The following is a 26577-nucleotide window of genomic DNA, read 5'->3' as shown; positions in this document are numbered from 1 at the left end:
GACAGCCTTGGTGTCACAATCACTCCTAATCCATTAATAGCTGTGTTTGGTGTATTCCGAGATGGGCTTAAAGTGGAGAAGGACAAACAAACTGTAATTGCCTTTACTTCACTATTAGCACGTAGACTTATCTTGCTCAACTGGAAGAATCCTAACCCACCTCTTTTAAGTCAGTGGGTAACTGATGTTATATACCAATAGAAATTGGAAAAAATCTAATTCTCACTTAGAGGATTTGTGCAAAACTTTTTAAAATCCTGATAGGATCTAATCAATAAAATTTTAGAAGAAGCATTTACTGTATATTGGGGAGAAGGACTTCTTTCCCTCTTTACTTCTCTCAAAGTTTTACTCTGGCTGTTGGTCTTCCTCTCTTTCTCATGGGTGGGTTTGAATTGAATTTAGTTTTGTTAAGTTTGACTTGATTGTATAGAATGTTACGTGCTTTTAATAAATTCAATAAAAGAAAAAAAGAGGAATACCCAATGGAATGTCACTGCTGTATAAACTGACGTATACTAGTTGACGATATGCACACTTCTGGTGATTTTTTTTCCAATGTTGAATATTTCTTTACATAATAAAAGACAGTCAGACATATTCAGAATTAATACATAAAAGAACACTTCCAGACAGGAACTAAAAGGCTTTCTTCTCGTGTGAATGGCACTAATTTCGAGGAAAGTGAAATATAATTTATTTTGTGAATTTTCTTGTGAAGAGAAACACTGAGTTTTGTTGCAAATTTATATCATGTGAACTGTTTTGCTCATCACAAATTATTGGCTTTCAAGCCTACAGTCAGACTTTCTTGTCATACTCATCTATCCATTGACTGCAGCTGCTTAATCCAATGTTAAAGGCTCATGGAATGAAACCAATGCCTGACCGTACAGGATCCAGTCTTGAACAGGGCACCAGTCCATCACAGGATATTCATTCATGTCCTCGTGGCAGTTTTTCTAGTTTTTCTCTCATTTCACAAAGATTTCAGTGTTAGGTTGATTGGCAATTCTATTTTAGCATTCTCAGGCGAGTGTTGAACTGCACAATATAAGGACCCTGGAATTTACAGAGTGTATAAACAGCCATTTTGTGAATACACCTTCAATGTGAGTTGCTCTGTAAAATAAACAGCAGTTTCTTTGTGTAAAAGATAGGAAGTACTTCTGAACCATCTTCAAAAACACAATAAGGCCAAATCACACAAAACAGGGCATTTCTATGTTCTTCTCTTATCTTCTTCAATCATAAAACAGCAACCCTAATGGCACTCCAGGCTTTCCTAAACAGTTCAACTGCCCTACCAATTGGAGGGGTGGCTGATCCATTTTCCATCTTTGCACCAATCCAAATACTATCATTCTAACTTTGATGTCCCATATTCCTTTCCTCAGACCTCTGGACCTTACTCCTGCAGGTAGAACTCTTACATTAAATCACCTTCTACATTCAAGCTCAGCAACAATCTGGGCATGAGGAGCCTTAATGCCCACAGAGGCATCCTTTGTTGTGTTCCTCAGTTAAACACTTCTCTGGAGCCTCCCCTACTAGAACACCCCCTGCTGGTCCAATGTGTCTCTGCAATCCTTAGCCCAATTCATATTTAAAGAACATCTTAACCTCCATTTGACCTGTCCAGCATAACACAAAGTGGAGATCCATACATATTGTTGCTCTGTCACAAACCAGGGAATTCTTACTACATCCCTCGTTGTCCACCATTACCTTATTATAATTCCATACCCTAGGAATAATTGTTTCTGGGAAATCCTCTGTTTCTAGCATATTGATGTGTGCTGTCTTGTCAGACTTTGTTTTTACCTCTGCAAAATGAGAACACAAAGAGGACTGTTTATTGCAGGAAAGTGTATTGAAGTGCGCTAAGACACTGCCAGTATTGTCAAGAATCCAAAAATAACAAATGAGTGCACCTCTACTTGTAGTCAACAAGACAACATTTTGGCTTAGTCCCACTGGGCTCATATCAATAATCTATCCTGTTTTACTTTATTGTCACGGCCATGTAAAGCTCAGTTTGTGGTATACAAAAGCTCTGACTGGGCACATTCTATGCATTATATATGCTTAATACTGTTAATCATTCTGTGTATATCACAATACAAACCCGAAAGTCATTATTCACATAAGTCATTTAAAATAAGACTTAGTGTCAGAATTAAAAAGGACTTTAACAACTGAAGACCGATATAGACGACAAGCTGCTTGAAACATGATGATAATTCAAACAACATGTGGAATGAACAGTTTCTTGTTTGATTCTGCTTCTTCTTTGGATCCAGGGCAAAGGAACAGACATTTACAACATAATGTGTGAGCTAAAAATGGATTCAGTGGTATTAAACCTAACTCTAGAATTTTGCAATTTGTATTGAGCACAACAAAACAAAGTGTTGATTAGTACACAGCAAGAATGAATTTCACATCACTATGTACATATGACAAAAACACCCTATAAATGTATAAAACTCTTTAAATATAAAGTCCTATATACTATATTTTCAATACAGCAGCAAAAAATTAGCAGGCCATTTTGCTTTACTCAGGGGGTCTGTGGACTGGCGAAATGTTGATTTCAGCAAGCTCATTAGTAATGGCTCAGCCTGGGAAAGACTGTGGTAAGAAAAAATTACATGGTGTCCTCCTCTGAGTTGTAAGGTCTGTCTCCACCTAAGGCAGATCCTAAGTGGTATGCTCTGTACATACATTCTGCTCTCTGTCACCAGTTGACAACCTTTCTTAGCTACGCAGTATAACAAAAGATACATGTTGATTTGATCTTTATGCAGAAAGAACAGGTTGTTTTGCAGAAAGAAAAACTATAGTATCCACAATAGTCATGATTCTACTGGTAAAGAAAAGTGCAAAGAAAAAGTAAATTTCAAATCACCGTGCTTCAAAGGACATTGTGAATGTCCTCTCTTTGTCGTTTTGGTATTTCGTATGCCTTCTCCGGTTCTGATCTAAAAGTAGTTAGTAGGAATAAATCACCAGCTTGTCCTGACAAAAAAGAAAGCACAGGAGTGTGTCTCAGAGTCTTAATTGGTGGATGTTTTCTGTACCTTTCAATTTTCTGATATGTGCTGCTGTTTAGTGGAAATACTGTAGTTGGTAAAGACAAAGAAGTAAGAAACACTGGGGTACCGAGCTAGGAGTGGTATACTCAAATGACATGTCCCAAGCTTACAATAAACATTAGAAGTAGGGAAGAGTTTAGTAAGTCTTTAAAATGTTTAAGGCCTCTTTTGAAGTATTCAGTGAATTCAGAAATTATTAAGACCCTGTTACTTTATTCACATTTTTATGTTGCAAAAAATCATTTAAAGACATTATATCATTCATTGAGCAACACACAATACCTCCAGAATGAACGTTTATGTAAATTTATTCATAATAAAAAACTGAAATATCATATTGACACAAGTATTCTGAGATAATTTGCTATGGCACTTGAAATATGGTTCAACACTTGAAATTCTATTGATCATCATTGAGATGATTCTACAAATAGTTTACAGTCCACCTGTGGTCAATTCAATCGATTGGAAAGACACACACTTGTCTATAGAAGATTTCAAAATAGACCGTGTGTATCACAGCAAAAAACAAGTCATGAGGTCAAAGGAATTGCTGGCAGAGCTTAGTGACAGGATTGTGTTGAGGCACAAATCTGGGGGAGTCCTACAAATAAGTTCAACAGCATTGAAGGTTCCTAAGAGCACAGTAGTCTCCATAATTCTAAAACAGATTTGAACAGCCATGACTGTTCCTAAAACAGGCTTTGGTAAAAGAAATTACCAAAAACTCAATGGTCACTCTGGCTCAGCTCCATAGAATCTGTGGGGAGATGGGAGAAACTTCCAGTATGGTTATCACTTATGGTTATGGTTACCACAAACTTCCAGTAGGGTTATCACTTCAATGCTCCACGGATCTGGGCTTTAAGGCAGAGTGGCCAGACAGAGACACTGGAAGCCCACTGGAAGTTTGCAGAAAGGCACCTAAAGGAGTCTCAGACTGTGAGAAATAAGATTTTCTGGTCCAGTGAAACCACTATTGAACTGTTTGACCTCAATTCTAAGTGTCATTTCCATAGGAAACCAGAAACTGCTCTTCACTTGTGCAACACAGTTTCAGCAGTGAAGCACAGTGGTGGTAGCATCATGCTCTGGGTTCCTTTTTCAGTGTCAGGGTCTGGAAGACTAGACAGAGATGAGATAAAGAGGAACAGAGTAAAGTACAGTGATATCCTCAAATAAAACACAGACTTGGCCAAAGGTTCATCTTTCAATAGGACAATGATGTGAAGCATAACGCAAGGACAACACTGGAGTGGTTTAGAGACAACTCTGGGAATGTTCTTGAGTTGTGCAGCCAAAGCCCAGACTTGAACCCAAGTGGACATCTCTGAAGGGGCCTGGAAATAGCTGTCCACTCTTAGTATCCATCCAACCTAACAGAGCTTGAGGGGATCTCCAGAGGAGAGTGGCAGACAATCCAAGTAGGTGAACATTATTGCATCAAATGCAACAACACTGTAATTGCTGTCAATGTGATATTTTAAGTTTTTTATACTTAATACATTTACAAACATTTCTAAAAACCTGCTTTCTCTTTGTCATCCTGAGGTATTGAGTAGTTACTTGATGAGGGAATAAGCAAATTTAAATTATTTTAGTATTAGGCTGCAACATAACTAATCTAAAAAAGCGAAGGTGTCAGAATACTTTCTGAATATGCTGTATGTCAAGTCACATATATTTTAAGATTAAAATACAGGGAAATAATGATCCATTTCAACAATTTATGATTTGTGCTTGTAATTATGAAAATAATAAAGTGAAATGCTCCGAGACCTAATTGCTTTTTGGAAATCAGCATCAAGAGCGAGAGAGGAGCTACTGAATGTAGAATCTGATTTAACACAGAACAAATTAATAAATATTTCCAGGTCTCATAGAACATCATATGCATGGTTTAGAATACATAGATAGCAACTAAAGCAGTAATCACAAACAAGCAGTGTACACAGTCGGTTTGGCAATTAACAAAGCATGTAGCTCAAATAATGCAAAATTCAGAGAAGAACCATCCTTGTGTGTATGCCCTCAAGGTAGTATAAGAGAATAACAGCCACACAGGACACAATTACCATGAAAAAATAATTGAAAAGTGAACAGATCTACTGCTCAGGGAATGGGAAACTGTGCTTGAGACATTTTGCAAGGACTTGGTGTTTCTGCCAGTAAGAGAACTGAATCTACAATATGAATGAAAGGCTGATAATGCCAATGCTTTTTGCTTCTCAAGTGCACATTTGTTTAAAGTTATGTACAAAGAGAAAAAAGCAATTCAGTTATAAAAATGATTCATTGCTCTGATTGCTCAGAATAGTCTGGAAAGTGAGGTTTTGAAGTAGACCATATATGACAGACTGCACGAATGTAAATGCAAAGGGAATGACTAGTCTAACAACGTGTATTTCAGAATCTCTACTTGTCTTCTTATTGCTTAAAAAAGTAAGTCAGCTTGCTTTTGAAAACGTAGTGTGAAAGTAAACACGAATCATGGATAACACCTCTGTAGAAAAAATAGGCGAGCTATAAGCCAGGCTGGGGTGCTAGTGTGAAAGCAACTTCCATTATTAGATTTGTCTGGTGCTATGCTGCTGCTTTCACTGAGATCATGTCTCTGAAAGATTCTAGCGACAAAACACAGGTTATCATACTGTGAAAATGACTAAACAGAATGTATTTAAGGACAATAGACTTCAGCAGCCAGCTATGATGACCTGGAATCCTAATAATCTCAGATCAAGAAAGGATAAATTCATGAAAATAAAAGACGACAAACAGAAGGAGACTATTCAGCCCATCACGCGCTCATTTATTGCAGGCAACTGATTTAGCCGTATTGCAGATTGCAAAGTAACATGACATGCTGCGTCACTGCCTCATGATATTCTCTCTTCTTCAGCTGCACATCTGGTTGAGGTGTCTCATGGTGGAGCCTGGGTGGCATCCCCCCTGTACTTGTGTGGGCTTTTTCATTCCTCTGAAAGTTCAATACCACACTGGCAGACTGAGTAGTGACAAAAAATTGTCATATTAAAAACTGCAGGTTATAATTTATTTCAGACGTTTGGTTTTCACTAAGATCTACATCATGTCCAGTAATTTAGTTAATTTCTGGCTGTCTCTGGTCTATTTTTGCAACTATAATTATGGCAGTTTTGTTTTAGGCTGAAAGTGAATGAATCTCACCTTACACTAACTTAGCCACTTCCTATACTGCCGTTGCATATACTATAGACACATGCATGTTTTATATATTTATTTTTTGAGTAACCCATTTTTTGCTTAGGAAAAAACATCTACAATTTTCTCCTAATGACAGTCATTTGGCTTTAATTCATAGCTTTGGCTTAAAAATGCATAGTATACAAAAAAAAACTTTACTGCCTACTTAGACTGTAGATGATAAATCAACAAACTACAGAAGCATTTCGTGACACCAAACCATCTTGAGAAGAACATTACACATTTCAACTGATTTTCCAAATCCTACTAGCTGAACCTTTCAGTGTTTATAGCTCACCATGGCATTATTCCTTACATCATTAAGTTGCAATGCAATAATTCATTTATTAAACCTCACATCCATCCATTTACTCTACCCATTCTTTCCTAGTCTGGATTAAAGGAACATTGCTAAGTGATGGCACAGAGTGTTATTGTGTTGGAAACCAGAGTGCTAAGTGTAAAGTTATGGGAATACGGGAGAACATGTCAACTTGGAACTGGAAGAACACAACTGGGAATCAAAGCTACCTGCTGCATGAACATGTGCATCCTGAAATTGATTTCTTCCTTCTTATGACCCTCCACCCAACAGTACAGGGTTGTGGTTTACTACTAATATTCTTTAACAGGGTTGATAAAAACAACCCTTTGATTGAGAAGAAAGGCACTGCAGTACGGATTCAGGCAAGCCTAAACTATCAATACATTTAAACTGTAATTGTATACTTGTATATGCTGCTGCTTCAAAAGTAAAACTCCCAGGTTTGAGGTTCAGCCTGATTATCATATGTGTGGAAGTGGCATTTCCCTTAAGCTTTCTCTGGACAATCCTATTTCTTCCTGCATCCCAAAGACATGCAGGTCTTCTAACAAATAGACCAAAGTCAGTGAATGTGGATGCACTTATGGACAGGAGCCATGTCGGGAGCTGGTCCCTGCCTTGCATTATATATTGGCAGGATAAGCTATAGAGGGGCTTTTGCAATAAAATAAGGAGGTTTGAAAATACTGTAGATGGAAGCATTTGGGAAGAACTGAGCTAAAGCGTCTTCCATGTCTGGCCAAACAACTGATGTTCTCATTCTTTCATTGGGCCATCACAGGTTTTCCCCTCAAGATCTTCTTTAGTCAGCAACCTCACACAGATACATATGTATACCAAAGGACTCACAAATGTGTAATAAAAAGTGTTGAATAACTACAAGTAAAATTAGGTTACCCATGGCCATATTACAAATGGCAAACAGGTCTACAATTTGTGGATAGGATATCCAATTTGGCACCACAGCCTTCTACATGCAGTATAAATAGTGAATATCATATGATTCCAAATTTAAATGCGTCACATAACTTATTTTTAACATTTACAAGTTTATGTGTGTAAACATTACCTATGATAATGTACAGATTATTCTTGCTTAACATGGGTGCTTACATGTCTGTGCAGTATTTTCACTCATCCATACGCTGTCTCAACCTACTGAACTTAATCCAACTTGGGGTCACACTGAGACATAGGCTATCCAACTAGAGCAAGAAGCAAATGTTGATGATGTCTTTGGGATGTAGGAGGAAATTTGAGAACATTTAGACACCACGGAGGCAATGACTGGATTAGGATACTAATTCAGGTACTTAATGAAGTGAACCAGCAGTATTCCTTATGTTCTATTTGTAGATTTTCAAAAAAAACATGAGGTCCAACCATGCTTGAGTGAATGCAAATACACCTTTCATAGCAAAATGTTAGGAAACCTTAAATGTTCAGGCTAATATAATGCAGACATTTGTATGAAACAATGACAGGTTCATTTATTATTCATAATCACATGCCATTTTCTAACCTACTTAATCCAGACCAGGGTCACAGGGCTGGGGCCAATCTCTGCTAGCATAGGGCACAAGGCAGGAATAAACCTCAGACAGGGTACCAAGTCCATTGCAGGGTGAACAAACACACACACACCAGGCCCAATTCAGTGCTGCCAATTCATGCACACAGGGGGAACATGCAAACTCCATGCAGGGAGGACCCAGGACGTGAACCTGGGTCTACTTACTGCAAGGCAGACACACTACCACTGCACCACTCCCAATTATCTGTGTTAGCTGCTGTTGGCTACAGCAGATCTTTTTGTTTCTGTCAGTTTGTGTCAGTTAATGGCCTAATTTTGTCCTTCATTTACCTTTGCTGTTCACCTCTTCTGTATCTCTTCGAGTGCATATTCCAGGCCTCCTCTGTGTCATCGTATACCGTAATGCTACTTTACACAAAATAAAAAAGGATAAATCTATTTCAGGAGCTGTCACTCACAAAGTCCAAATGTGCATGAACTTTATTAAATAGTTTTTGGACATTGTTGAGAAAAATGCATTATTTGGAAAGCTCATTATGCTTAAGTATTAATTTTTACCTCAACAGAGGCAATGAGTCCCTTACATAAAAAAAAAACTGAAGATCATAGGAGAAGAATATAATAATTATACCCTTATTAATGAAACGAGAGGCAACTGTAATTTTTGTGAGCACTTGCTGAAGTATGCATATGAAGAGCTTAACACCTAAATGACAATACTTGACTTCTGGCTCTCCCTTTGCATGTTACAGCTCCATTATTATCATTTTTAATAAATCTGTCTCTTTCTCTCTCTTTTTGCCTCATTACAGATTTTTGCTGAATGGTACCATTTACATTCTGGATCTCTTTTGATTATTTTGCCAACAACTTCTGGTTAGAAACCCTGAGCTACTTAGCTTTAGAATTCCATTTAACTCAGCCATGAGTTTTGCCTTTTAGATTCCCACATGCACTATACTTACTCAAGTAAAGATCTGAGCCAAGGAAAACAAATATGTAAAGGGCATGTCACCCTTTATGATATCCAGGTACTTTGCTGTGTTGGACAAAAGTCTACAACCAAAACAGAATTTTAAGAAGTTGACCCTAGGGCAAACTTATAGAAAAGCTCCACCCTTGATTCAAACTGCGACATTTTGGAGATGTCAGTCAACCTAACCATTGCTTCTTAAAGATGTGGAAACTTCACAGGGACAGAAGAAGAACATGAATACTCCAAACAGACCTAAATTAATCTGGCAACCTTATGTTAATTGTCCAGTAACTTAACAACTATGCCACACTGCCATACACACATAACACTCTAAGAACGCTACTGTGTCCCTTAAAATATGCTGGATATGAAGTTACCAGAAACCCGCTCAGGTCAGATACAAGGTAAACTTCGTTTGCTGACATAAACATACCAGTGCAGAATAGCTCAGCAGCCATACAACATGCACTTCAGAAAAAGGTCATCAAGCTAAGCATGTTCAGGCCCAGCCAATACTTGGATGGGAGACCATCCAGGAAAAGCTTGGGTTGCTGCAGGAAGAGGTGTTAGTGAAGCCAGCAAGAGGACACTAACCTGGTGGTCTGATTCAGGAGTCCAGTGCCACAGTACAGTTAATCTGGACATTGTGCTGTAAAAATGGCACCATCCTTTGGATGACATGTAAAACCAAGGTTCTGACTCTGTGTGGTCATTGAAGAGTGTATCCTGATGTCCAGGCTAAATTGCCCACCATGGCCTAGACATTCTGGCCCCCTAATTATCCTCTGTCTCTAATTGACTATCCCTCTCAACTTCACCACCTTACAGCTAATGTGTAGTGAGAGTACTGGTGAGAAAATGGCTGCCATAGCATCATCCAGGTGGATGCTACACATTAGTGGTGGTTGAAGTGGCTCCCTACTCACTGAAGTGCTTTGAGTAGTGAGAAAAAGTGCTGTAAAAATGTAAAAAAATATTATTATTATTATTATTATTATTATTATTATTATTATTATTATTAATGACTCAATAACTTCAAAGGAACACAGTGGGGTTTCCTTTCTTAAGACCAATCTGTTTTGGTTTTGAAGGACACATTCCTCTAGATTCTAGCCATGTCTTCAAGGTGGGTTACCCTGTAATATGATGAACAGCATGAGCAATAATTATCAAAAAATGACTTAATATTGTGAGCATTTGTTTACTTAATGGTCAATAGCAAGTAGCCATGTGAACCTGTACTATGGAAAAATACATTGACTGAGGAAATTATTCCAAAAACTACACTAATACTGTGTATGACCTCCTTTTGGTCTCAAAACAGCCTCAATTCTTCATGGCATGGATTCCTCTAGATGCTGGAAATATTCCTTTGAGATTCTGGTGTATATTGACCTGATTGCACCACACAATTTCTGTGGATTTTTCAACTGCACATTCATACTATGAATCTCCTGCTCTACCACATACTTAAAGGTGTTCTTTTGGATTCAGATCTGTTGACTGGGAAGGCCACTGAAGAACACTGAACTCTTAGTCATGTTCATGAAATCAGTTTGAGATGATTTTTGCTTTGAGACATGGTGCATTATTGTACTGTATGTAGTCATTAGAAGATGGGTAAATTGTGACTATGAATGGAGGCCCATGGTCTGCAACAATGCTCAAATTGGCTGTGGCATTCAAACAGTAACTGATTTGTATTAACAGGTCCAAATTGTGCCAAGAAAAAATTCCTCACACCATTATGCCACCACCACTGGTCTGGACTGTTGACATAAGGCAAGTTGGGTGCATGGATTCATGCTATTGCCACCAAATTCTGACCATACCATCTCTGCGCCTCAGCACAAATCAAAATTCATTCATGTCTTTCTAGTCTTCAACTGTCCAGTATTGCTGAGCCTATGCCTACTGCAGCCTCCACTTGTTGTTCTTCGAGTGGAACTTGACATGGTCTTCTGCTGTTGAAGCCCACCCACCTCAAGGTTCAACATGTTATGCACTCTGAGATGCCTTTCTGCTCACTACAGTTGTGGAAAGTGGTTATCTGAGTTACTGTAGCCTTTGAATCAGCTTGTACCATTCTGGCTATTCTCCTTTGACCTCTCTCAACAACAAGGCATTTCTACCTGGAGAACTGCCACTCACTGGATGTTTTTTTTTTGTTTTTCACACCATTCTGATTAAAATCTAGAGACTGTTGTGCATGGAAATCCCAGGAGATCAGAAGTTACACAAATACTCTGACCATCCCGTCTGGAACTAACAATCATGATATGGTTGACATCAACGAGATTACATTTTTACCCATTCTAATGTTTAGTGGGAACATTAACTGAAACTCATGACCTGTATCTGCATAGTTTGAGCACTGTGCTGCTGCTACATGATTGGCTGATTAGATAATTGCATGGATAAGCAGGTGTACAGGTGTTCTTGATAATTAGTTCAGTGGGTGTATATTTGACTATTAACCTGACAAAATGAAATAGGTCGAATCTGCTGAACATGCACTTATCAAAAAATCTTGACCATGTAATATTTAAAATAAAATTAGCAATAGAAATCAGGTTGTGTTTTATAGCATGAGTACTAGTATAAACTGCTTTAGACAAGTATCAGGGCCCAATAGTGTATAATGTGTCATAAAGTAGGCCCTTTCACTCTTGTATACAGTAAATGCTATTCTAAAGGATGTGCGTTGGCCATTTCTGCCTGAGAACCAGATATAAAACATACTTTTTTGTTGGGGTGGTGAAGAACTTTGTCATGTGGTGCAATCAGAAGGATTTCAGGGTGGATTTCTGGTGTGCAGGGGTTTTCCTGAGAGCAGTCACTATTAGTGATGAGCAAAACAGTTAAGTTTCATTTTGCATACAGTTTTACAAACTTACCGCTAAAATTAATCCTGCAAATGATTCAGCAATTGCAAAATGTGAAAGTCAATGAAAATGGGGGGTTTTTGGAAAATTTGTGATTTTTAGGGAAGGCAAGCTTTTTGTTTTCCATTAATATTTCCATGATAGTCCCACACATGCTCCTCTGCCTTATGCAATGCCTACATGCCTGTGTATTCATGCCACCATCCATCTCAGCAGTAAACTTGACTAGATGGATTAAAAAAAATATGTTGCACAAAAAGAGTCAGAGCCGACTCTTCTTTCTGAGGACGCTCAGGTATGTTTGCGTGTGACAAATGCTGGGGATGTTATACCAGTACACTGTAGCGAGTACACTGTGTACGGCCTCCTAGGAGAGTAACATCAGATCAAGGGATTTCAAATGTCTGAATAAATTGATTAGGAAGGCCATCTGTATGACTAGACTGACATTGGACTCACTAGAATCAGTTGTAAAAAGAAAACGAGGATGCTGATAAAATTAGAGGCCATTATGACTAATGCTGCTCATACTCTCCATGATGTGTCATGCTAAAGACACTGACTCATTCCAGCACATTGTGCTGAGAGGTGCTGCTGTGGCTGTATGATGCCACCTACTATTGTGTCTGTCTTCATCCTAGTCAGTTAAAATAGGCACAATGGCATAAGGAGAATATTTCTTCATACATGAATTTATCAGATCCACTTAATTCAATTCAGGGTTATATGGGGCCTTAGGCTATTCTGGCAGTGAAGGGTGCAAGGTATGAAGCAGCCCTGGACCAGATGACAGCCCAGTGCAGGGCCTACTCCAGCACACACCCACATTCACACAAGGCTAATTTGGAATGAGAGCATGCCTTTTGGTATCTGGAGGAAAACCCATATACACATGTTCAAACTCCATATGTCTGCAGATTTCAAACCCAGGAAGCTAGGTTATCTGTGAGGCTATCCACTGAGTTGCCATGCCATTCAATTCTTTCTATGATCATATCGTCATAGTTATAGCATGTCTATACTTTCAGGTATTGCACCTATGTAATAGTTTGCACTTTGTTTACTGTTTTTTATCATGTTTTTGTGTTCTGTGTTGCTGCTAGAGAACATGAACTTCTTCTGGGATAGATAGATAGATAGATAGATAGATAGATAGATAGATAGATAGATAGATAGATAGATAGATAGATAGATAGATAGATAGATAGATAGATAGCATTTTCCCTAAGAGGAAAATGGAAGTCAGTCAACTTGGAAGTGTATTATGGATAATATGTACATATAAAAGTCCTGTTAGAATAAAGTGACTTAGTCACAAGTTGAAGAGGCACAATAACCTTATTCAGGAGAGAGGGGCTTTGGATCCTGTCCTGGCAGCAAGAACACTCAAAAAAGAGAAGTGCACCTCTCGGGCCATCATAAAACACAAAACCATCATTTAGTACACTCTGCGCTCATGTGTCCTTCATGGAGACTTGTATAACATTAATTACTTTTTAAATGTCCTATGTTAACATTGAAAAAAACAAAGCAGTAGAAGGAGAAATTCAACTCAAAAGAGCAATATGGACAAGATTAACTTCTCACATACAGTCAGCTAATTTACACAGTTAGCCTTGTGTCTCCTTTAGTTTTGTACATAATAATAAGAACCTGCAACAATAACTGTAAGATCCTGTAAGGATCGATTTCTAAAGGCTGATCCTGCTTCATTAAGGTAGCAATTTCAATTTCATTCGTCTACTTATTAGAGATATCATTTTAAGTGTGTGAACCTCTGAAGACTTTTGTAACATGGTTAACATTTTAGTAAATTTATCCATAACGGTGGTTGCATTGAATTTAGATTTTATGTTATCGTTCCCGAGTTTCCATCTTTGTAGAGTTTGTGTGTTCTTCTCGTATTTGTGTGGGTTTTCCTTTGGTTTTTCTCACAGCTACCAACACTCCTAAGATGTGCATCTTAGTTGGCCTGCAGACTCAAAACTAGCCTTGTGTGTGTATGTGTGGGTGTGTTTATGAGGTACATTGTCCAGAATTGTTTCTTGCCTTATGCCCAATGTAGACTCGGGCCCTGAATTGGAGCAGCTTTGAGAATACACTAAGAGTTTGCATCACTTAAATGATCTGAAAAGGGTACTTGACTTACAGGCTGCACTGAACTGCTAGGAAACAATAATGAAATTGCCTTATGTCTAAACAAATTCTGCACACACTAAAATTGTGAAAGTATAATAAAGTCTCAGAAAAAGAGGGGCCCACACAATGTAAGGTGGTGTTCATGTCGACTATAATACTACTTTATTCCTCCATTTTCTTCTGGATACTATACTTCTTCTTCCTGTCAGAGTCATAGGTTTTATTCTTGCAACAATGGATAGAAAGAAAGAAAGAAAGAAAGAAAGAAAGAAAGAAAGAAAGAAAGAAAGAAAGAAAAAGAAAGAAAGAAAGAAAGAAAGAACCACTGGATATAATATCGATGTTTTTCATTTTTTTAATTCCTTTTTTAAATTTGTGGACATTTAAGTATTACATGGTGCATTGTGCTGGATCAAAATCACAATCAGTTTGGTGTTCTGCATACACAGATGTATTGTATATATTGTCACATATTCACTCCTGAATTTCAAAGTTGAAATTAAGCAGGAATCATTTTCTCAGTGCTACAATCTAGAGAGGGGTGCAGAGCAAAATCACAGACGTGATCTTTGATGCAGTCTTTGATTCCTCTGCAGTATCAGCTAGCTATCCACCCTGAATTAGTCCCCAGTGCAAAAAAAAACCTCATTTATAAACAGACAGTATCTCGTGGCTCATATCTAGCCTTAGATGCCACACATTGACATGCTTTGTCAACTATTATTAGACGTGACAATGTGTGCTTCACACAGGCCCACTGAGAATCGAGTGCGTGTAGTTATGTACGTGTGAAGGGGAGAATTAGCAGTGCGTGCAGGTTCATGTCTGCAAAAGCAATCACTCTATTCTTGCCAGCTCAAGTCCAGCACAAAGAATTGTATACACTGTATGTTTTAAAAATGACACCAAAAATCTGGATACATTGTAAATGGGTTAATTAAATAAATAACTTAAATGAATGCTGCTGCAGATGGCACGGCAATGACACCAGCGATGGCAGACATCCAGGACACCCAGTCAGTGTTTTGCTGAGAGTCTAAGGCACTTATCTGCTGTTTATTTTAATGATATTCTTGTCTCTTAGATCAAGTGTTGTGTACAGTATGTCTGATTGTGGGAAAAAGTAATCCCATCGAGGTCACTGCAATGACAGAACTCAGGCAGCTTTCAAATTAACTTTGCCTAAGGGTTTCAAGTTATAAGGAGAGCACACATACACACAGGCCTGTATCACTGGACTATTCAGGAAGCCCATCATTTCCGATCTTGCCTTATTTGTTTCTAAGATTTCAGCAATGAATTGCATCCCAAAAAGAGCTTTGCCACATATGGAAGTTAACTAGAAGTGAATGTTTTCACTGCCCATCTGTCAGCAGTCATTCTTGTAAAATTTGCCTTCATATTAAAAGCATAATCTATCTACAAATATTCACTCATCATGGTGTGTGTGTGAGTGTGTGTGCATACATACTAAAAAGCATCTCTTCCAGCTATGAAAAGCCCTACAAAAGTAAGGATTCTTCAGGCCTTACCAACAGTATGACTTGCATGCCCTCCCCATCACCTGGATGGAGCACTGCAGCATCCGTCACATACACGCACACACGTTGCATGTTCTCCTGGTCCTACACCCCAGAATCCCAAAGATATACATGCTAAATCACTAGAAGACTTCAAATTGGACTTACATGAATATGAACGGTGCATAATCTGGCCCTGTTCAGGCCTGTTGTGTTATATTAGGGAATGTTGTAGTTAGCTCATCGTGAAGATCACTTCAGTTATCTGCTAAGACTACTTTACTTGCTATATATTCAAGCTGAAAAGTACTTCTTCAAGGTATGAAAGCACACTGTATAACTTTCAAACTTCTCTCCTTCATCTTCTTTTGAGGGTGACTAAATACATGGCCTGTGTGCAATCTAAAAATATGTAAATATAAAAAACTCGTGGCTCCAGTTTCATAATTTTATATATGTAATTAAGTTATGAAATGCATCTTAATGAAGATAGCATATTTCCATTAAGAAATTTATACCATTTTAAGCAGCTAGTTAAAAGACATGTTGAAAAGATTTGGACATGTCAGTGTGAGGCACTCAGTTCATGCCACATATAGCATGTCAGATTAAATGTCTGAATTAAATAACTGTGTCTAGTCCCTGTCTGAAAATGAAATACTGAGCTGATTACTGAAAGGTCGATATTTACATCAAGGTGAACAGTTCCTGGTGGGTTATAATTCTGTTTATATGGTTTATCTTTTCCTTGATGTTGTTACTTCTCTTTAATCCTTTAATGATTTGATACCTTTGTAGTTATTCAATTTCAATGACTGTCAATAGCTATCAGACACATATAGGTGTAGAGGATGCTGTTGTCTACATGCTCCACAGAGCCTACTCCCACTTGGGCAAAGATGCCACCACAGTCAGGATGTAGCATTGCCACATAGATAGTTTTCCATTTTGTATAGTATGTCCTGTTTTGGTAATTGTTAAATATTAATGAATGGTAGCTCAGATAACTGGTTTGTAAATATGGGGTCTGTCTTTGAAAAGGTTTGCACAGATGCAGAAGTCCTTGTAGGATTTGTAGTTAGTAGCTGTAGGCACTGTACAACCGGAAGAAAAGGATGTGGCAGGACTTTTTGATTTTTCCATTTTCCACCAACTTCATCATCAGCAGTACCCAGAAACCCTTTTTTGTACTGAATTTTTGTACCTGAAATGGGAGAAAGCCCTTGGGAGCCTCATCCCCGGAAGAGTCAAAACCACCAGAGACCCAATGGGGTCAGGCCTGTTGGAGACTGGAATTGGTGTGGTGAGGTGTTGCCTGCTGCATGGCAGTACTTGGGTCCTAATTTGAGGCAGCCAATCTGGGAAGTCGCATGGAATATCTTGCCTCTCCAGCATTTTGTCCATCTTTCTCTGATGTAGGAGGAGCTTTGTAAACTACACATTTCAGTACCGGCACTCTCTGGTCACTCTGATGGCGACCATATTCAGATAGTAGATGTTGAGAACCTGAGTGGCTGGACAAGGCCAATGGAATGCCCACTTAACACCTGGCTGTGGCAGATAGATGGTCATTTCCACAGGGTGGGACTGGACCACGTGTCTGCCTGGGGGGTTGCCAACCAGGATCCTGAGCTGTTTCATCGTATGGTGGGTGCAGCAATGCACTGTCCCAGTGCATGCTCCCCAACCTGACCTGTTCGCAGCAGAGAAGGATTTTGCATGGCCATCAGATATAGGAATGGCAGTAGGTATTTTTTACAATTCCTGTCTGCAGTTTCTCTTGTGAAGAGGCACACCTCAGAAGATCAGTCACCTTCTAGACTCTGGTGGTAGGACTGTGTTCATTGTCCATTTTTCAGAGAAGCAGTTTACAAAAGGGGATTACTCTACCACATCATTCTGTTAACTGTGGTTTATACTGTATATATAAACTACTCAAAAAAATGAAAGGAACACTTTGAAAACACATCAGATCTCAATGGGAAAAGAATCATGCTGGATATCTGTACTGATATGGACCCTGTAATGTGTTAGGAATGAAAGGATGATGCATTGTTTGATGGAAATGAAAATTATCAACCTACAGAGCGCTGAATTCAAAGACACCCCAAAAATCAAAGTGAAAAAATGATGCGGCAGGCTAGTCCATTTTGCCAAAATTTTTACATCTTTCCTGAAGAAGGGGCCTGAGTTGCCTTGAAAGCTTGCATACTGTAATCTTTTTAGTTAGCCAATAAAAGGTGTAATTTTGCTTGACTTCTCACTACATCCATAATGGCTAACATGCTAACACCCTAGTACTATTGCAGCAACTCAAAATCATACTCAGTAGTTTGTATGGCCCCCACGTGCTTGTATGCATGCCTGACAATGTCGGGGCATGCTCCTAATGAGACGACAGACAGTGTCCTGGGGGATCTCCTCCCAGATCTGGACCAGGGCATCACTTAGCTTCTGGACAGTCTGGAGTACAACCTGGCTGCATCGGATGAACTATTGGATTTAGGTCAGGCGAGCGTGGGGGCCAGTCAATGGTATCAATTCCTTCATCCTCTAGGAACTGTCTGCATACTCTCGCCACATGAGGCCAGGCATTGTCGTGCACCAGGAGGAACCCAGGACCCACTGCACCAGCATAGGCTCTGACAATGGGTGCAAGGATTTCATCCCAATACCTAACGACAGTCAAGGTGCCATTGTCTAGCCTGTAGATTTCTGTGAGTCCCTCCATGGATATGCATCCCCAGACCATCACTGACCCACCACCAAACCGGTCATGCTGAACGATATTACAGGCAGCATAATGTTCTCCATGGCTTCTCCAGATCCTTTCATGTCTGTCACAAGTGCTCAGAGTGAACCTGTTCTCATTTGTGAAAAGCACAATTCTGGTATTCTATGGCAAATGCTAATCGAGCTCCACGGTGCCGGGCAGTGAGCACAGCGCCCACTAGAAAACGTCGGGCCCTTAGGCCACCCTCACAAAGTCTGTTTCTGATTGTTTGGTCAGAGACCTCCTACTGGAAGTCATTTTGTAGGGCTCTGACAGTGCTCATCCTGTTCCTCCTTGCCCAAAGGAGCAGATACCAGTCCTGCTGATGAGTTAAGGACCTTCTACAGCCCTGTCCAGCTCTCCTAAAGTAACTGTCTGTCTCCTGGAATCTCCTCCATGCCCTTGAGACTGTGCTGGGAGACACAGCAAACCTTCTGGCAATGGCACGTATTGATGTGCCATAATGGAGAAGATGGACTACCTGTGCAACCTCTGTAGGGTCCAGGTATCGCCTCATGCTACCAATAGTAACACTGACCGCAGCCAAATGCAAAACTAATGCAAAAACAGAAAATATGAGGAAGGAAAATGTCAGTGACCTCCACCTGTTAACCATTCCTGTTTTCAGGGTCGTCTCATTGTTGCCCCTCTAGTGCACCTGTTGTTAATTTCATTAACACCAAAGAGGCTGAAACTGATTAACAACCCGCTCTGCTACTTAACTGACCAGATCAATATCTCAGAAGTTTCATTGACTTGCTGCTATACTCTGATTAAAAAGTGTTCCTTTAATTTTTTTGAGCAGTATATTTATATATATATATATATATATATATATATATATATATATATATATATATATATATATATACAGTATAGTATATATACATACTGTATATACAGTTAGGTCCATAAATATTTGGACAGAGACAACTTTTTCCTAATTTTGGTTCTGTACATTACCACAATGAATTTTAAATGAAACAACTCCGATGCAGTTGAAGTGCAGACTTTCAGCTTTAATTCAGTGGGGTGAACAAAACGATTGCATAAAAATGTGAGGCAACTAAAGCATTTTTTAACACAATCCCTTCATTTCAGGGGCTCAAAAGTAATTGGACAAATTAAATAAGTGGAAATAAAATGTTCATTTCTAATACTTGGTTGAAAACCCTTTGCTGACAATGACAGCCTGAAGTCTTGAACTCATGGACATCACCAGATGCTGGGTTTCCTCCTTTTTAATGCTCTGCCAGGCTTTTACTGCAGCGGCTTTCAGTTGCTGTTTGTTTGTGGGCCTTTCTGTCCAAAGTTTAGTCTTCAACAAGTGAAATGCATGCTCAATTGGGTTAAGATCAGGTAACTGACTTGGCCATTCAAGAATTTTCCACTTCTTTGCTTTAATAAACTCCTGGGTTGCTTTGGCTGTATGTTTTGGGTCATTGTCCATCTGTATCATGAAACGCTGCCCAATCAATTTGACTGCATTTAGCTACATTTGAGCAGACAGTATGTCTCTGAACACCTCAGAATTCATTCGGCTGCTTCTGTCCTGTGTCACATCATCAATAAACACTAGTGTCCCAGTGCCACTGGGCAGCCATGCACGCCCAAGCCATCACACTGCCTCCACCGTGTTTTACAGATGATGTGGTATACTTTGGATGATGAGCTGTTCCACGCCTTCTCCATACTTTTTTCTTGCCATCATTCTGGTAGAGGTTGATCTTGGTTTCATCTATCCAAAGAATATTTTTCCAGAACTGTGCTGACTTTTTTAGATGTTCTTTAGCAAAGTCCAATCTAGCCTTTCTATTCTTGAGGCTTATGAGTGGCTTGCACCTTGCAGTGCACCCTCTGTATTTACTTTCATGCAGTCTTCTGTTTATGGTAGACTTGGATATCGATACGCCTACCCCTGGAGATTGTTGTTCACTTGGTAGGCTGTTGTGAAGGGGTTTCTCTTCACCATGGAAATGATTCTGTGATCATCCACCACTGTTGTCTTCCGTGGACGTCCAGGTCTTTTTACGTTGCTGAGTTCACCAGTGCTTGTTTTCTTTCTCAGGATGTACCATACTGTAGATTTTGCCACTCGTAATATTGTAGCAATTTCTCGGATGGGTTTTTTCTGTTTTCGCAGCTTAAGGATGGCTTCTTTCACCTGCATGGAGAGCTCCTTTGACCGCATGTTGTCTGTTCACAGCAAAATCTTCCACATGCAAGCACCACACCTCAGATCAACTCCAGGCCTTTTATCTGCTTAATTGATAATGACATAACGATGGACTTGCCCACACCTGCCCATGAAATAGCCTTTGCGTCAATGGTCCAATTACTTTTCAGCCCCTGAAATGAAGGGATTGTGTTAAAAAAATGCTTTAGTTGCCTCACATTTTGATGCAATTGTTTTGTTCACCCCACTGAATTAAAGCTGAAAGTCTGCACTTCAACTGCATCTGAGTTGTTTCATTTAAAATTCATTGTGGTAATGTACAGAACCAAAATTAGAAAAAAGTTGTCTCTGTCCAAATATTTATGGACCTAACTGTATATATATATATATATATACTGTACATACATAAATATTGAAAATAATCTTGACCAATGGACTTGTATGTAGCTGAAAAGAAAACTAAACAGAATACCAACTCAGTAAAATTGAACTAGAAAGCCAGCATTCAATACAGAGTGAAAATAATGAAATACCAGTTTACCTCACACTATTCATACACAACACAACCGTTTCCTACTGTCTGAATGGAAATGAAAGCATCAGGATATAGACACTCAAAGACATACCACAGAAAACACGCCCAGTCACGTGACTCATTCAGACGAATAAGGTGTAAAGTCTTTATTTAAAAAATCTGGTGTGTGTTTTCCTCCTGTTTTTCCCACAACCTCAAAGGCATGCATCAGTGTTAATTTCAAACTGGCTTTCTGTATGGTTGTGTCTCTGAGATGGATGTATTCTCTGTCCAGGACTCTTTACTTCTTTGCATCCAGAGCTTCCAGGACAGACTTAAGAGGGATTCAAAATGTCCTTTTGCTTTGTTTCAAGGCACACAGTTATGACATCATCATATGGCTGGACTGGCAGGGGCATTGTCACTAGTCCCACCTTTTGTCCCTGCTCCCTTCTTTGTCTGTGTCACTGGAGCAACAGCCACCATTCAGGGTTTATCTGGATCTAGTGTTTTTCAGTATTTGAGTTTTTTGTCATTTTCATCTTCTCTTAGTGCTCTAATTCTTGCTTTAGAGATCTCTTTATGACCTGCTCTGTTTGTTTGTTTGTTTTTATTTTGTTAGTTTGACCTTTTTTCAATTTTATTGCTGAATCATTTTGCCTGCTTGTGTATGACTTGCAGCACACTTTTGACCCTACTTTTTAGATAAAGGGTATTTTAATTAAAACAATACAAATCACAACCATTTTTTCTTGTTATACCTATTTATATGTTTGCTTGCTCCGATCTAAAGTGTTATAAAGATATGCTGCCAGTTGCGTTTTATAGGGTGATGTGGCATACTGAGTCGCAGTTCTTGTTCTTTGGTGGTTCATGCAGGGAAGGCAGCAGTGAAGGTCTACAGTCTATGGGCATTCATCTCTTTACATGTGTTTGGTTGGCGTGAGCAGCAACAGCTTCAGAACTTCTCCCAAGGTAGGCCTAGGTAGGATTTTGGGTCTACCCTTCAGGCCTTAATCTATTATATAATGATACCATCAGACTGCCCCAGCTATTGGGATGCCGGGAGAAGGGAAGGACTGGGAGAAGGGCAATATCTCCCTTGGAACGCAAGAGGGCAGCCTCCCTGGATTGCATGGTGGCCATGGACCTGGGGAGTCCAACCCTGTGGAGCAACGTGGCCACCGCCTGGGGATGCCTGGACAGCTCCGGAACTGGAGTATGCAGCACTTCTGCCACGCCCGGAAGTGCTGCCAGAAGAGGAGCTGAGCTCGCTTGCAGCACTTCCGCCACACCCGGAAGTGCGGCCTGATGTTAATTGGGGAGCACTTCCGGGTGCTGTATAAAAGAGGCTGCCTCACTCCACTTGGGAAGCCAGAGTCGGGTGGAAGAGGACAGACCTTGCGTAGGAGGAGTGGAGGCAGAAGAAGAGGCGAGAGAAAGAGAACTCGGTCGGTGAATTGTGCACTGTTTGCTGTGTCATTGTGTGTGTTTTGGGACTTTTGACCTCCGCTTCTGTCTGTGTCCGGGTACGAGGGTCACAACCCCAGTGCTAGAATAAACTCTTAGTGTTGTGACTTGCTTTTTATGACCTTCAAAACCCTTCAGTGTATCTGATCTGCACCTTCACAAAACCAGGCTTTTCTTAAAAATCCTACTTATCTAAGAGTGACCCTCCGTTAATGTATTGCCAGGACTCAAATTCTTTAGACCCTAAACAAACCCAACAACTAATAAGTGACTATTAAACAGTTGCTGTTTCTAAATGACACAGATGATTAAACAGCTTTTCTTCCTTTCACAACTGCACAACCTTTAGAAGTGTGCTAACTAGCAGGCCATTAGCCTGTCCTTGACACATCACAGACAGCTCACCCTAAATGCATGCTAGCATTCCTTTGAGTTAATGCTTTTTACATTATCTGGGACATTGCTTTTTTTTTTTTTTTTTTTACCAAAGGAACACTTACTTCATAACGGAGAATTCTAAATCCACTGTGCCACTCTGCCCTCTAACAAGAAAATGTAATATTGTAATGAAGAAGAGAGCACCTTACAGGAAGCCCATATGCCATAATGAAGTGCCCACAGAGAGCTCTGAAGTCAAATGCAAACACTTACAAGTTCTACGTGACAGCTAAATGTGCTCTGATATACTTGTTCGAAATTTAATTGGGTGCCCTAAATTCTAGCTTGTCATCTTTATCTGAAGGAATCGTTGTGATTTTCTTTTCTTTTTTTTTCTTTTACAAAATTCTAACAAAAAGCCCAGAAGTGAACAAATGCCAGTGGCAGCTTCGGATCATTACTGAACCAGAAACAAAGACATCTCAAAATTAGATTCAGATTTCCACTAAACGACAGACAGGCTCAATTACGGGTTGCAACCAAGGGGTTGAGGAATGCAGAAGGAATGGGCGGGCATTTTGAGCGATCCTAGCAGGCTTCTGCGCAGAGAGTCTTTGGTGACACGCATTTGTTAATCAGATTGACAGACAAGTGAACACCTGTTAATTACCTAATCGTTCAAAATTCTGCAAAGCGGGGTTAGGACATTAAGAGTGGCAGCTCCTTTCAAACAGACAATGTCTGAATGTATTACAGATTTCCTGTAAGCCTCCAAGAAAGTTTGATTGTGCAGCAATTTACACATAATGAACACAAGAAAGCCAAAAAAAATACACCCAACCATCTATTTTCTTAACCTGCTTTTTTCAAATTTGTAGTCATGCTGACCCATTGTCTATCTGTGTCTCCTAAAAATCTTGCAAAGCAGGAACCAACCCTTTAGAGTAGACTACCAATGACAGCATGAAAGTTTCACTTTAAAGACACTCCAGATGGGAATAGCTGGTACTGGTACACTGTGCTATGTCTGGTATTTATAGAGTAATGCTGAAAATGAGTTCTGAGTAGAAGTCACCTTTCTGGTTTGGAATGCCTGCTGTCACTCCTCTTTCCAAGCATGCAAAAATAAATGATACTTTTAATTTCTCTTTCACAAGCAATAGAATGAGCCTCTAATAACCATTTGAACTTCTACTAAGGATAATCTGGTGCCCCTTGAAGACACAACTCTACAAACACGTTGGGACCCTTTCATCTTTCTCCCACCCTTCTCACTTCCTGGATATCAGTAGCTATATAGACCCAATCAATCATAAAACGACTTTGATTTTATTAGTAATGCTGCCACATGGCTACTGGGTTTGAATCCTGTGGACATTCGTAGTTTGTGCACAATTTACCCACGCTCCAATTATTTGGTCATTTTTTTTTTTCTCTGGTTACTCCTGTTGCCTTCCATCCCAAAAACAGGTGTGATAGGTTAATTGATGATTCAAAATCAACCCATTATGTGTTTCAGTGGTTGTGTGTGTGAGTGCTGTCACACACATGCATCTGGGGGCTCCTTCAAGGCTCTGACAATATAAGCACTACCACTCTGGGACAAGAGGGACTGGTGTCACTAAAAAACGTATCTTGCCGAAGGACCAAAACCAGATAATCTCCCAAACCCAAGTCTACTTGGCAGCCCTGACAGAAGTCAGCATCTTTTGACCCAGGGTGAGAGAGAGATAAAGCCAGATCCTCTCAAGCATTTTTAGAAACCTATTTCATTGTTGACGGCCATAGCCGATACTTTTTTTGTACCTTCAGTACCAATGTTTTGTTACAGTTGAACAGAAATTACCAGCTTGGTACCAAAGCTTTTGAACCTGTGCCTATCCATTATTTCCACAGTGTGCACTATAAAGGATTGGCACAACATCTAGCACAGCCTTAGATAGGAGCTGCCTTACTTTCACTAGATTAAAAAACTTGAAAAAATGAATGGATCTTTCTTTCTTTCTTTCTTTCTTTCTTTCTTTCTTTCTTTCTTTCTTTCTTTCTTTCTTTCTTTCTTTCTTTCTTTCTTTCTTTCTTTCTTCTGACCCACCAATGTCATTTCTAGTGTTCACTTTGTCCAGTGGGGTGGAGGCTATGCCAGCACCTGCTGGTTTAATGTAGGGACTGTCCAATGTCACAATAGACTTTCTCTGCCCATTTTCTTTTTACCAGAATATGCTAGGAAGCCTGTTTCTCTTGAGGATGTGCAAGAACAGAAGGAGAACATGCAAATTGCACACAGAAGACATCCAACCCAACAATTGTGCTGAATTCCAGACTATGGTATGAAACAATATTATTTTATACTATCAAGGATCTAATAAAAAATATACTGCCAATTTTCTGCTTCAGCCAGTTACCCAGTTTACCCGTTTTTTTAGAACTGTTTACCTTTTATTTTGTGACCAATTATTGATTAGATTAGATAAACCTAATTAATGGGGAAATTCAGATGCATATAGCAGCAGAAGCATAAAAACAGGGATACATATTCACAGGAGAAATAATACAGTCAAGCAATTGATAAATAAATAAATAAAATAACTACAGTACGTGGGATAATTAAACGTGGGCACTAAATTAATTCAATCTATATTTATATATATATGTTGATTGATTTTCGTTATTTAAAATTCATTGTAACTCTATTTGAGTTATCAGTTTGGGTTCACCTTTTGAGATGTGTTTCTTTTCCTTATGTATAATGTTTTTTTCCTATGCAAAGTTTGTTCTTCCTTTATTTTGAATAATATATATAGAGTGGAACAATTACTTTGATAATTTTTTTTGTATTCATTGATTGATTTATTTTTCAGTATACAGAATTTTGGTTAGGTTTTTGATTACTCTGTTTTTTTTTTTGGAAAATCCACACAGCCATGATTTCACTAAGAGAACAGTAGGATGGTGAATCCATTAGGTAGCAGCAAATCATACTAACCAATACTGCGATTTTCTTTAAACCTTAATGTGTGGCTACAAAACAAGTCTAAATCAATGAACTGGATATACACACCTGACTTTAACTACCTTATAACTGGATAAATAATGACAAAGTAAAAGGTGTTAAGTGGTTTTTGTTGTCTAAGTGAAACTTACCTAACTGTAGGATTTTCAGAGGACAAGGTAATTGTTAGACATGTCTTGATCTGTACAGTCATAAAACTGAAAGAGGGCTGATTATCTCTCATATGTTCTCCATAGTCTGACACAACACAAAACAAGATAACTAGTTAGTTAACAAAATATTGTAAATACAGGGCCTATAAAAAGTACCCCTTGGAAGTTTTGACAATTTATTGTAATACAACATTGAATCAAGGGGGATTTAATTTGGCTTTTTTGTCGCTGATCAACCGAAAAATAAGTGTAAACTGCTTAATTATAAATATAAAACACAAAATAATTGATTGGATAATTGTTCACCCCCTTATCCCCCCCCCCCCCCCACTTAATGTGACACTGATAAATAATCAATGGTGCAGCCAATTGGTTATAAAAGTCACATACTATAAATAGTTAATG

This window comes from Erpetoichthys calabaricus, chromosome 2 (assembly GCF_900747795.2).
Source record: "Erpetoichthys calabaricus chromosome 2, fErpCal1.3, whole genome shotgun sequence".
Taxonomy (NCBI): Eukaryota; Metazoa; Chordata; class Cladistia; order Polypteriformes; family Polypteridae; genus Erpetoichthys; species Erpetoichthys calabaricus.
This window is presented reverse-complemented; position numbering follows the sequence as displayed.